The sequence below is a fragment of the Colossoma macropomum genome, unplaced genomic scaffold (assembly GCF_904425465.1).
Source record: "Colossoma macropomum unplaced genomic scaffold, Colossoma_macropomum, whole genome shotgun sequence".
Taxonomy (NCBI): domain Eukaryota; kingdom Metazoa; phylum Chordata; class Actinopteri; order Characiformes; family Serrasalmidae; genus Colossoma; species Colossoma macropomum.
Genome location: NW_023494794.1, coordinates 18440668 through 18452808, shown reverse-complemented (window position 1 = coordinate 18452808; position 12141 = coordinate 18440668). Strand labels below are relative to the sequence as shown.

The following is a 12141-nucleotide window of genomic DNA, read 5'->3' as shown; positions in this document are numbered from 1 at the left end:
TGGATAAATATTGATGAGGTTGAGCAGAGGTCGCCCTCAGAGTCAACTTGACCTCACTGTTTACTAACTTTTCTCAAATATTGTCCTCAAACATTGTCCACTTATCAGAGTGACTGGACTGGAGATCTGTGTCAATATGTTTACTTTAAAAAACAATAATAAAAAAAATACTTTTTTGAAATTACCTTAATTCTAAAAAAAATATTGGGGAGTTTTAACACCCCCACTCAAATTACATGTGTTTTTATTGTCTAAGTGAATTATAATCATAATTAGTGCTTGTGTCACCATTTATTTCTATTTCATATATTTATATTCTCGCGATTTATGTGATCTAGCTAGATGCTTTTTCCCCTCCCCTCTAAATTTACAAAGAGTTTAAATTCATTTGGGATCCAAATGGTGAAACTTAATACAGAAAGGAAGCTTCTAGCACCTGATGAGCCAGTCATCAAGTAGGCTACACATTAATTTGAAACATTAATGTGTAGGTTTTAGATAAACTCAACAGATACAAAAACTTATACTATATAACAAAAAAGCCTAGATCAAATAGATCTAGATGTAAAATATATAGATGTGTAGAAAAAAAACGTTATGACGTGAAAAAATATATAAAGATGATAAAAATTCTGGAAATATGTAAATTATACCATTTATAGTGAGAAAAAATATGGTGTATAAAAATAAGAAGCTCTAATCTGGTTAACTAGTGGAATAAGTGGATGCATGCAACTTTAATTGGTATGTAACATCAAGTTGCAAGAAAATTATGTTGCAGACAACTTACAACATGCAACTAGTTGCATGTAAGTTTCTCCTTAGTGAAAACTTCATAAGCAACCCAAAAAAGTATGAAGCTTTAGATGGAGCTTTTCTTTTTATGTATTTGTAATAACTTTAAATTGTAATTGAGGGTTAAACTTTTTTGAAAGTTTGTTCTTCTCATTTTGCTTAACGTTTACAAGGGGGGTGGGGGGGTGGACTTAGCCTACATTGTGATCTCCAAGGTGTCAAAACTAGGATGTATTACTGAGACTCTAAGACTATTATTGGCTGATTAGCAGTAACAGGTTGTGCTGTCACTGGTGCTTTGAGATTTGGATAAAAGAGCCTCAATTCATGCTGTTTTGATTGAGGTGGAGATGGAGAGATGTAAAAGGCCTTGATATTCCATGTAGAGTTCCTCTCAGTGGCTTCCTGTTCCTCCATCACTCTGACAAAACACCATGGTGTTTTCCTAGCCGGCGTTAAAACAGCTGCGGAAAGTGCTGATCTGTGCTCTCCAAATGAGTCACCTAAAGACTGGAGTGTTCATTACTGAATGACTCATTTTATTCAAAGAAACAATGCATCTCCTAAGGATTCCCCCACGCGGCACAGTCACCATGGAACTTTGGAGTAAACAGCGTGTGGGACTCTGAGCTACACATGTGGACCGAACTGGCTGTTGATAAAGCTTAACCAAGGTTACATGGCCAGAGATGAAGGCCAAATTGGGAAAAGGACATGGGAAAAAGCTTTAGAGTCACAGGGCAGTCTCGCAGGAAATGAGCAGAACACTCTTTGATAGCAAGAAGAAGAAATCGCAAAAGAAAAAGAGAAGGAATATCTATCAATAATATGGATTTTTCCCCTGACCATTGCCAGCAAAGCTGGAGATAGTGTGTGAGACAGATGTCAAAGACAAAAAAGCCCAAACAAATGAAACGAAGACACAAACAAAGTCGAGCTGAAACCAAGCAACCACAGCTGGATCCGAAGATGGCTCTTCCGGTGCTGCCTCCAGAGCAGGGGGTGTTTCCTGTGCGTTGACCCCCGGACCAAATAACTCTCATGAGGAAGAAACATGGTCCAACAGCCCTCTTTTTTTCTTGAACGCTCTCGATAACATCTACAATCCAAAATTTATGGTCAAAACAAAAGGAAATTTCCATGACTTAACTGCTACGGATGAATGTCAAGGGCCTTTGGTCGAACTGCCCTCAGGGGAATCCCTGCCACCTTCTTGGAGGGCATTCAGATTCTCAAAAGAGTTGAAGTTTCTACTAAAAGTCCCTTGAATGCTCATCAGTGGTGGCATTATAATTGGGCCCAGAGGGCCAAGGCCCACCCAAAATGACTGCTTAATGAAATTTCAATATTAAAATCTTATAAATAAATAAACCAAAAACTCTGAAAGCTGATATTGACCAATCAAAATCCCAGTTGAACCAAAAACGATAACCGTGAGGCATTTGCTAAGCTCTTAGACATACAGCTTCAGTTCAGCATTGAATTTTGGTGCTTCTCATTTTGCTGCAAGAAGTATGAGTTTATCAAGTCCTGCATCAACAGTAATGAACGGCTTGTTTTAAGCACAAAAGTAGTTGAGAACATCATATAGTAGCTACAGTTTTCCAAGTGGATGTGGCACAATCGTCAATAGGACAGGGGGTCGCTTATATCATATCACAATATAAGCATCATATGACACAGTGACATAACACACCAGATATACAACAGACATTTTGGTCAATTTATCAGTAATTTGCAAAATTTGTTCTAAATCTTCAATAATAATGAATGAATAAATAACTAAGGTTGGGGAGAATTATAATGACTTTTTTTGTATTATTGCATACCCAAAATGTTTAGTGTATCTTTAAAACAAAAACAAATGATAATGAATACATTACTCATGCTGAGGGAGTTTCTAAGAACAATATTATAGGTGTAGTTCACTCTGAAGCACTGAGCACAGAGAGGCAGAAGAGAGAACTTTCTGCACTTTCAATCTCAAAGGCAGCAGCACAGGCAGTAGGCACTATTTGAGCTAACATAAGTGTATGTGAGAGCATCTGTGGCTGTAAAACTGTCAATGAACAACTAAATCTTCACTAACCCAAGCCACAGATTACATAAAGCATGGTATCATCATCTGTTTTGTTTTTAACAGTGCTACAACATGAAGCAGCTGTACAAGCAGGTACAGCTACGGTATAGTAATAGCTAAGTGCTAATCACAGCAGCTACAAACTAATACCCCATTACAACTGCAAACTAAACCACTTAAAATAAGTAAACATGTCTAGAAACAAGTTAAACAATCTTATAATAAGCTGACAATGAAAAGATTGTAATCTTATTAAATATATGAACTAGATTTAAGATTATTTCACTTGCCAAAATATGATTTTTTGCAGTGAGCCCATTAACTCCGAAGCCATAAATGCTAGAAATCGACACAATATTAAAATGATCTTGGTTGTTATTGCTCCTGTGTGCAAAACAAGAATTTATTTTGTTATTTTGTCCTAATATGAGTTATGAATTCTTTGAATTTGGTTGACAAACCAGTGTCAACGAGCCTTTTTACTGCACCATTTGAACAGTGTTTAGCACTGCCTCAGCTAAGGTTATACATTTGTCGTAGCTTATGTAACCCTCGGCATAGAAATACAAGTTTTGGCCTACCTGTGAATTTGCCGTGACCATTCAAAATGGCACTATTGACCCCCATTAACCACACAACATATGTACTTTCAGCTAACATTAAATAGCTGAAAGCCATGTGAAGTTATTTTAACCTTGTCTATGCATGCTGATTGCAAATGCTTTCCTTTAAATGCCAGCCTACTGAAGCGACAGCAGAGGTGGGCAGTAACTAGTTACATTTACTAGTTACATTTACATTTGCTCATGTAATATACTGCTGGATATATACTTGCCTGAGTATTTTCAAATTATAATACTTTTACCTCTTCTCAAGTACATTAAAGAGTAAAGGAATCAATTTTTTACCCAGTTACATTTTAGCCATCTATATTTAGTTACAATTTCCTTTTTTGTGGTTAATTTCAATATATTTTGCTAGTGTCCTCTGTAGTGCATTATGATTGGTCATATCTTTCACTTTGGAGCTTTAGCACTTTATTTTTTGACCAAAAGAATCCCAAAAAGAGAAGAGCAAAGCATAACAATCCTTAGTTCCTATGCTGATGGATGTGGGATCCACTAAGAAATTCCACTGCAGTTTTATAAGTTAGTTAGAACTTGTAGTTTTTTAACCAGATGCATTTGTACTTCTACTCAAGTTGTTTTTTACTTTTATTTGTGCCATTATTTTACCTGAGTATCAATACTTTTTCTTATATTGATTTAGGCTAGTCTACTCACCTCTGAATGACAATAGATGCTAGTTAGGATGATAGCTAAACTAAGGTTATCTTACATTACCGATCAACTCTTACTAATAAGCTCCCGCCCACATTTAATAAACTAAAACACAGCTTACAAATAACCTTAAGTATCATGTCAAACCTTGCTAAAGATGATGAAAAAAAGACAATGAAAAGGTAAAAATAGCACTGAAGCACCACTTGTTACCTTCATTTTCTCACTTATGGATTTTAAGACATGTTTTACATTGGCAGTTGTAGGTGTCAATCACTGTTATCAGAGTCTCTTGCCACTTTGGCTGCTGTCTATGTCAGTTAATGGTTTTGAATTGTAACAGCATTTTCACTCATTTTTTGATGGATAATTTGAAGTTCAGTGATCCAGTACCCATTCTTTGATTGTCCACTATAAAACAAACTACTCAAGGCCCAACTCCACTATTAATCCCAGGCTTAAATGATGTTCTAAGTGCTCCAAAGTTAGGCAGAAACAGGAACACGGGTTAGAAATGAACAAGAAGAAAGATATTATTAAAAAAACTGGAACTTGAAATATATTTTGTGTATACAAAATTGATTTATCTCAGAATTAGATGTATGCAATCTCTAAACTAAGCCAGCTCTGACTCATGAATTACTAACAGACCCATAAGGTTTTTCAGCTCTTTCAGCATTTTTCCAAAAGTCAGCTCCTTCATTATGGTATCAGCTTAAAGCAAGGAGGCGTCATAAAGTGTACTCACAGCTCCCTTTACAGACAAATGTGCATCTGCATACGTGGCTTAAACATTCTTCACTACTCAGACCAGGGGACTGTTAGTGTGTGTGTGTGTGTGATGGGACTGGGTCTGCTTCTTTGGCACTGTGGTATGGAGGCAAAATGTTCTCTCTGTCTGGCCAAGAGAGTCCACGGAATTTCTGCATCATCTGTTTTCATTCGATTAACAAGTTTTTTTCCCCTTGAACTATACACAGACATGCAACCAACTATCAGAAGTTCTATCTTCTATCTTAAATTTTTTGCTCTAATGTGCAGTTTACGATGGAAAGATGGCACCTTTTTGGGTTGGGCTGTGGAATTTGGAATTCTGTCTGGATCCTGAAATACACCTGTGCACACTCTCTCTCTCTCTCTCTCTCTCTCTCTCTCTCTCTCTCGCACACACACACACACACACACACACACACACACACACACACACACACACACACACACACTTTATCCCAGCCAAGACGTTTGGTGTCCAAAGTTTTCTTCTTTAGCTTTTCGCTGGAGCTACAAGGGTAATGTAGCCAACAAGTCATGTCAGTTTATGCCCCACCAATCAGCACTACGTAAACTGCACACGTAAATCATCACATTGAGTCATTAAGTAATCTCAAATAGACTTGCTTATGTGGTTTTTAATTCTCTATGTCATACTGTTATCTATAAAAATGGACAAACATTACAGATAATTAGACTATTTCATACAACTGATCAGCCGATCAATTACAGCAAACACGTCTTGGCTGACTGACTACATCTAAGGTAAAGGGAAAATTTAAAAAATAATATTTTTTTCACCAAACAATTGTGCAACCCAGGGGTGCAAGACTGATATATGTAAATGACCTCTGCTCTGATTGGCTTCCCTGTGTTGTGCAACACTCTTTATATCTTCAGCATAAATGGGAGGGGTAAGCTGTTGTAGGCTGAATAGTCAGATAGATATAAATTGTTATTGCATGACATCACAAAAACAATAAATTCAAAAGAGGCTGTTTTCATTAGAGTTATCTGGGGGGCTTTAGTCATGCTAACTTAGATTGCATCCATGGACTAACAACAAGCTTGTTATCTGTTGGAAAGTGTTAAAGCCACAGTGTTGGATTGGTTCAAACATTTCAAAGTTTGTGTCCACCCCAATTAGTCCCCACCCACATTCAGCCCAGAATTTCTCATGGTTACACATTATGAGATTGTGTCTGGCCTGCGACACTATGCATGGGGGCACCAGACAAAAGGGGGAGAGGGTGCCAAAGCCACATCTTAATAAACTATACAGCTCAAAAACAACTCTAAGCACAAGGAAATGAAAAGGTAAAGTGAACATGTTTTCTTTGTTTATAACATTTCCTTTTTCGAATCAGTTGCTCAGACTCGAAAACCATTACTGCAAACAGTGAAGATTCCGTGAGTCTATTTTTTGCCACTTGCCACGAGTTGCACACCACTAGATACATGTACCGAATACAGTGTAATGGCTTGCAATGGCTTTTACTCACGTTGTAGCAAACAACAGCATCATGCAAATGAATGCTTTAGCAGCCGTGCTGCACCACTTCTGGCAGATGATACTGAGGTTGATGTAACATGAAGGCTAAGCTAAATTATGTCTAATATATTGTCACTGTCCAAAAAAAAACAAGGATCTTTCAGGATCTTCTTCCACATGGAGCCATATGGCAGCCTTCATTACATCCTCCACCTGGAGCAAGGAAGCTAGACACTTGAGTTAATGCAGTATGACTCAACCCCAAGCTAGATACTTAGCTTAGGGGCACATGTTTTCCAGATTTGTGTGACTGAGTGTCTGCATTCAGCAGTCCAACCAACATTCCAGCAAGACCTGTTTCTAATTCTTCCTTCTCAGAAGGACAGATTTAAAAAGCTGTGCGACAACAGACGAGTGAAGCAATACACACCATCCAGCCAGGAAAATAACATGCATGAGAAGTGGCCTGGGAACAGATGAAAAGTTGGAAATAGTTGCATATCAGCAGCCCAGGCCAGGCAAGTATGACAACATGAAAAGCTAACCGTGCCTGAAGCCTACTGTTTTTGGTGATTTGATTCCTAAAGCCTAGATAAGCGGGGGGAAATCCTTGGTGGAAATTTGAGTTCCCACCTGTAGAAAGGGAAGAATGCAGTGGCTCACGTAGCCATGGCCAGGTTTACACAGCACCTGTCTTTTAGGCTGGTGTGAACAGGGATGAATAAAGGAATAGACAGAGAGCAGGAAATTGTGCCAGAGCAACCGTAACCCTCTTGGTTCCCTCTCACCTGCTCCAACTCGGCATTAAATAACCCCTTATTGTTCTCCTTCTCCACCACACACACACACACATACACGTTTGTTTTCATACCTTTTCTGGACACGGACTCAAAAAATCCACAGGTGCTTCTGTTCATCCTTCCACTGTGAGAAGACAACTCAACACTATGGGTCTGATAGGATGTGCAGCTGTCAAGAAGCTGTTACTGAGAAAAGGAAGATGCTGGTGTTCTCAGAACAATGGACTGATGTGTTTGGGATTACTTGGTAAGAAGCACAAAAAGGTGCAAAATACAGGGGGTCCTTGGGGGTCCGGTACTGCCTAATTATCCACTTGGACACCCTAAAAGTCAAAATCAAAGTTCTAGGGGATGCCCTGACAACAAACTTATTATGATATTATGCTGTTCATTAGGGTAAAATAGACACTCAAATACAAATTCAGTTGTATTGTTTAACCTGCTTAAACCACAAAATGGCAAAGTAGGCCTATTCTTGGTATCATTAACTAACAAGAGATGCCCTGGTCTGCCTCGGGGGGGGCACTGTAGCAATCTGTCTTGCCTCATTAGTTCTTCATAGCCTAGATACTCTAACTATGGCCAGGATACCACAGAAAAAATTACAATATGCCTTAGCATATTTTGAAAATCTGAAAACTTGCCAGATTTCTTAAGAGACTGGCTGGAAATTATTGTAGAGGAGAAGTTGTAAGATCTCAAATAATTTGTTGAAGACTGCATACTGACCAAGCCTTTTTTTGCCATTGAAGCTAGCCTCAGTGCTGCTAAGGCAAGTGAGTTAGCAGGCAGCCAATACTAGAGTAGTCAACCAACATGGGACCCCCGAATACCAAGGGGTATTTTGCACACTGGACGAATTTCTATTTGATGTTATTGTGAAGGTGTCCTCAAACATTTGACAGAAAGTGTACATAGACCAGTGATTTATGTGACCACTGTCTCTCTCTCTCGCTCTCTCTCTCTCTCTCTCTCTCTCTTTCTTCGCACTATTCCATTACAGCTCAGAGAAACAATTCATTAAAGGAGCACAAAGCTGCTTCACATTAGTGCCCAGTTTATGTGGCCTGATCTCTCTGTCTTGTATGAAAGCTTCCATTCAGACAGACCTGCTGTGCTTGGCTTGTAATCTCCCTATGCTCTCCACACACACACACACACACACACACACACACACACACACACTGACTGCAGCAGGTATTAGGAGTGTGTGGAATTTGGCTGATATCTGTGTCACAAGTACATTGCCTTAGCTACTCCATACACACATATACACACAATATTATTCTGTCATTTTAAGTTCTTTGCCTTCAAGTCTGAAATTTCCTTAAGTGTGTCATAGGTATACACTCTCATACTAATGTATATTAACGGTGGGAGGCAACTACAACTGCTTTGGGGTGGATTTTTGGGGTCGAGCTTTTTTTTTTATTTATTAGCCTATAGATCAGTGACTAGGCTAGCGGTCAGTACTGGTTGACACCACAGAGATTCCCAATGGTTCTTTGGTGTATTTGCCTAATGCATGTTGAGTATTGTAGGGAGAGAGCACTGATGAATAAAAAAAAAGGAAAATTATATAAAATTGTTCATTCTCTCAAACAGCTCTACACTCTTAAGGCTTCTTTGGAGTGATGCCATAGAAGAACCACTGTCAGATAGCTGGCTCTTTGAGGAACTGTTAAATGAGATGGGTAAGTGTGAAAAACCTTTAGAAGATGCTGAAAGAATTGACACATAATCTAAAGATTTTACACTAATATGCAGCCGCTAGTGGCTTATAGTATTCATTTATGGTAGTTACTGAATAATAAGCATTAGGATTCCTGATTAAAAAGTCTAAAAGTTAATATGTCCAAGGTTTAAGGAGTTATTAAGGTATCCATGAAATGGTCAAATCCATATTAAGGGAAAGTGACAAATACATATTCACTTTTATGCTCCCACCTCTAAGTGGAGGAAGATGGATCTTCTGGAGATCTGCTGGAATGGACAGGTGAGTAATCTGTGGGACATCCCTAACTGACCGTAGGTCTCTCATAGCCACAGTGTGTAACTGGGATGACAGGTACTGCAAATGTGTGTCAGTGGACCAGTCATATATATATATATATATATATACACACACACATCTCCAGTGCTGTCTCCACTGGGACAGTAGGCTCATTGTTTGTGCTGAGGTCAGCACTATGATCTGTGGGCTATGCTGGGTCCAGAGTGGTCCAGTTTCTCACTGACTCGCACTGTTCCATTACTCACTCTCTCACACCCATCTTTTATATTACACTTACAAAAATTAAGATTCCTAAATGGATCTTGGCTTGCAGATCAGAGACACTTCTAAACACAGAATGTTTATCCTTTGAAATCCATCCATTGAAAGGTTATTTAGGTGGTTAAGTGACTCTCCTATGAAGTTCATGTGTGCCTTGTCATCAATTAGTTATTGATTAGTTTGTTATCTATATACAGATATAATCCATTTACAATACATCCATACACTGTGCTATAATGTTGTTCTTACAATTATGGCCAGCTTCCTAGACCCAGATGAATCTAAACCTAGACTAAATAGGACTTTAAGAGCCACTTTTCCAGACCCAGATTAAGCCTAAGACTGGTCTAAATGGGATTAATGATGCTGAGGACCATCAACATTGCAACTTAGTCCTTAATTTGCTGACATTCCTCCATTTGTTGAATTTGATGTAGGCGCTCTAGGAAACCTTGGGCCACAGAAACATTCCCAAGGACTCTTTTAATCCTGAAGTGATTTCTCTGCTGAATTCCTGGGTTATTTAATAATCTGATAGATGTTTGCTGCTCCTGCTGTCGTATGCAGAAGTTTGGGCACCGCTGGTCAAGTTCCATTTTGTTGAAGAGAAAATAAGAACAAATCCTCTACAGTGAATACTGTAAACAGAGCAAATAACTTGAAATTGTGCACGACAGTTGGCAGAAATTAAGCCATATTTCAGTTCCCTGTAGAATGTTAACTTATTTTCTCAAAGAATCAACGAAGTCATTTGAGTAGGAGTGTCCAAACTTTTGCATATGACAATATAGTTGTATGTTTTTTTTGCTATTTTATTTATCATATGCAACTTATTTATCATATTAAGCCAGAAATGAATTTCCAAAAGTGATTAATAATGTTTTATTCTATTCTATGACCATAAAACTGCCTCTACATAGTGGAACACAATTGCCATTTCAATTCAATCTAAGTTAATCTAAATCAGGCACTAAAATATCCCCTAGAATTACATAATGCTAAATGACATAAAAATACAGAGTTTTTCTGCTCACTCCATATTATTTATTTCCTCTTCCTGCCCAGATTCTTCCTCTTGTGCTAATTCTGACACTGACTCATGAGGAAATTGCAAAACTAGCAATTTGACACAGACAGACTCATAGGCAAGTATATATTATCTTTGTCTCACACACACAAAGGAGAGAGGGAGACCACACATGTTTGTTTTAGGACGCAGAATTAGACAAGCTAACGCAAGACAAACCCCAAATCTATTCCTCGAGGCTCTGGCCATGATTGTCTACAAAACAGGAGAAGCCAAAACTGCACATGAAGTTGATCCAGCTGTCAGTCAAACTCACCTCACCAATTCTAGAAGTCTTGGAGAAAAAACACGGAGTAACCAGGCAAACTCCTTAGTGGCGATACGCTATTCCACCACTTAATCCCATGAAGACAGGGATTATAATCCAAATGAACCTGGACTGGACTTTGTCTCTGGAGCTGAACAGAGAACCAAAACTTAACACAAATCACTTGCAACTAGTGATGGGAGACAAATATGCTCTTTAACTCCCCTCACCCTCCCTCTCTGTCTTTTCCTCCACCCACACAGCCTCTCTTTCTCTCTCTGCCCACCCCTTTTTCTCGTTCCCTCTCTCTAATTCAACCTCAGGCTCTGTCTGCCTCTCTCTCTCTCTCTCTCTCTCTCTCTCTCTCATTCTGCGGACACAAGGCCGCCTTTTATCCTCGCAGCTGAAGAGGTCGACACTTGTTCAGGCTCTGGAACAGAGACTAAGAGGGATGGACAGACAGACAGATGGGGAGAAAGACAGGACATAGGAGGCATTGACAGTGGACAGAGAGATGTGGGGTACAATAGGGTCAATTAGGGCTGGGCGATATGATGATATCTCTATTGTGATAAATAATGTCACAATATGCTTTTTTCTGTATGCTGTGGGCATCGTCAGCGCTTCTAGAACATCAAAAAAATGTATGTATCATAAAAATACAGATTTAGATCGACTGACCTATGCTCCACCCACAAATGTGGGTGTTAGGAACTGTTGCAAGACTGGCAAACTAATTTCTAAATTTAGAGTGTGTTATTACATTCTATTCATTTCGTACATGTATAAAAGTTCACACTATTAGGATAGAGCTAGTGGAGTGTTCATTTTGTGCAATCTAGCTAACGTGAATTTGATGTCATCTTTTCCAATCTGCAGTGTTTTGATTTGCTTCAAGTTCAACTCAGAAGCATTTAGCATAGCATATAGCATAGTATAGCACTGTAGCCTCTTTCTGCAGGCCCCCAGTGGTTATTTCATTTGTGGAATGGAAATCAGAATAACAGACACTGTTGGCTCTCTGTATGAGAATTGCTGTGACTTAATGCTGCTAGTGAGTAATGAGGGGCGAAATGGGGGAATGAGAACCACCCCGGCATAAAACAATTCACATCTCTCCACAAAGACAGCCGGACAATGCATTATTATGGATTATATACTGTATACAATTTGTATATTATATTTTGATTCTTTCTATTAAAATATATTCCATCAATGTTATTGAAAAAAAGTTTTTTATACTTCAATACTTTATATATACTTCAACAAAGGACCTTCAAAACGAACAGAAATAGATTTAACTGGAAAGTCAAT

At 38.6% G+C, this 12141-nt stretch overlaps 1 protein-coding gene across 7 annotated transcripts in view; it reads right to left on the bottom strand.

Moving 5' to 3' along the window:
- phldb1a (pleckstrin homology-like domain, family B, member 1a) overlaps positions 1–12141 on the bottom strand; it is an 80702-nt gene that overhangs the window by 61991 nt on the left and 6570 nt on the right. The window contains exon 1 of one of the 7 annotated variants that reach the window (XM_036580470.1): positions 10837–11065. The exons of the other annotated variants lie outside the window; for them this stretch is intronic. The gene's annotated coding sequence lies outside the window, so the exon portion shown is untranslated. Of the gene's footprint in view, positions 1–10836; positions 11066–12141 lie in introns of those variants that run through there. 7 annotated transcript variants of the gene reach the window in all.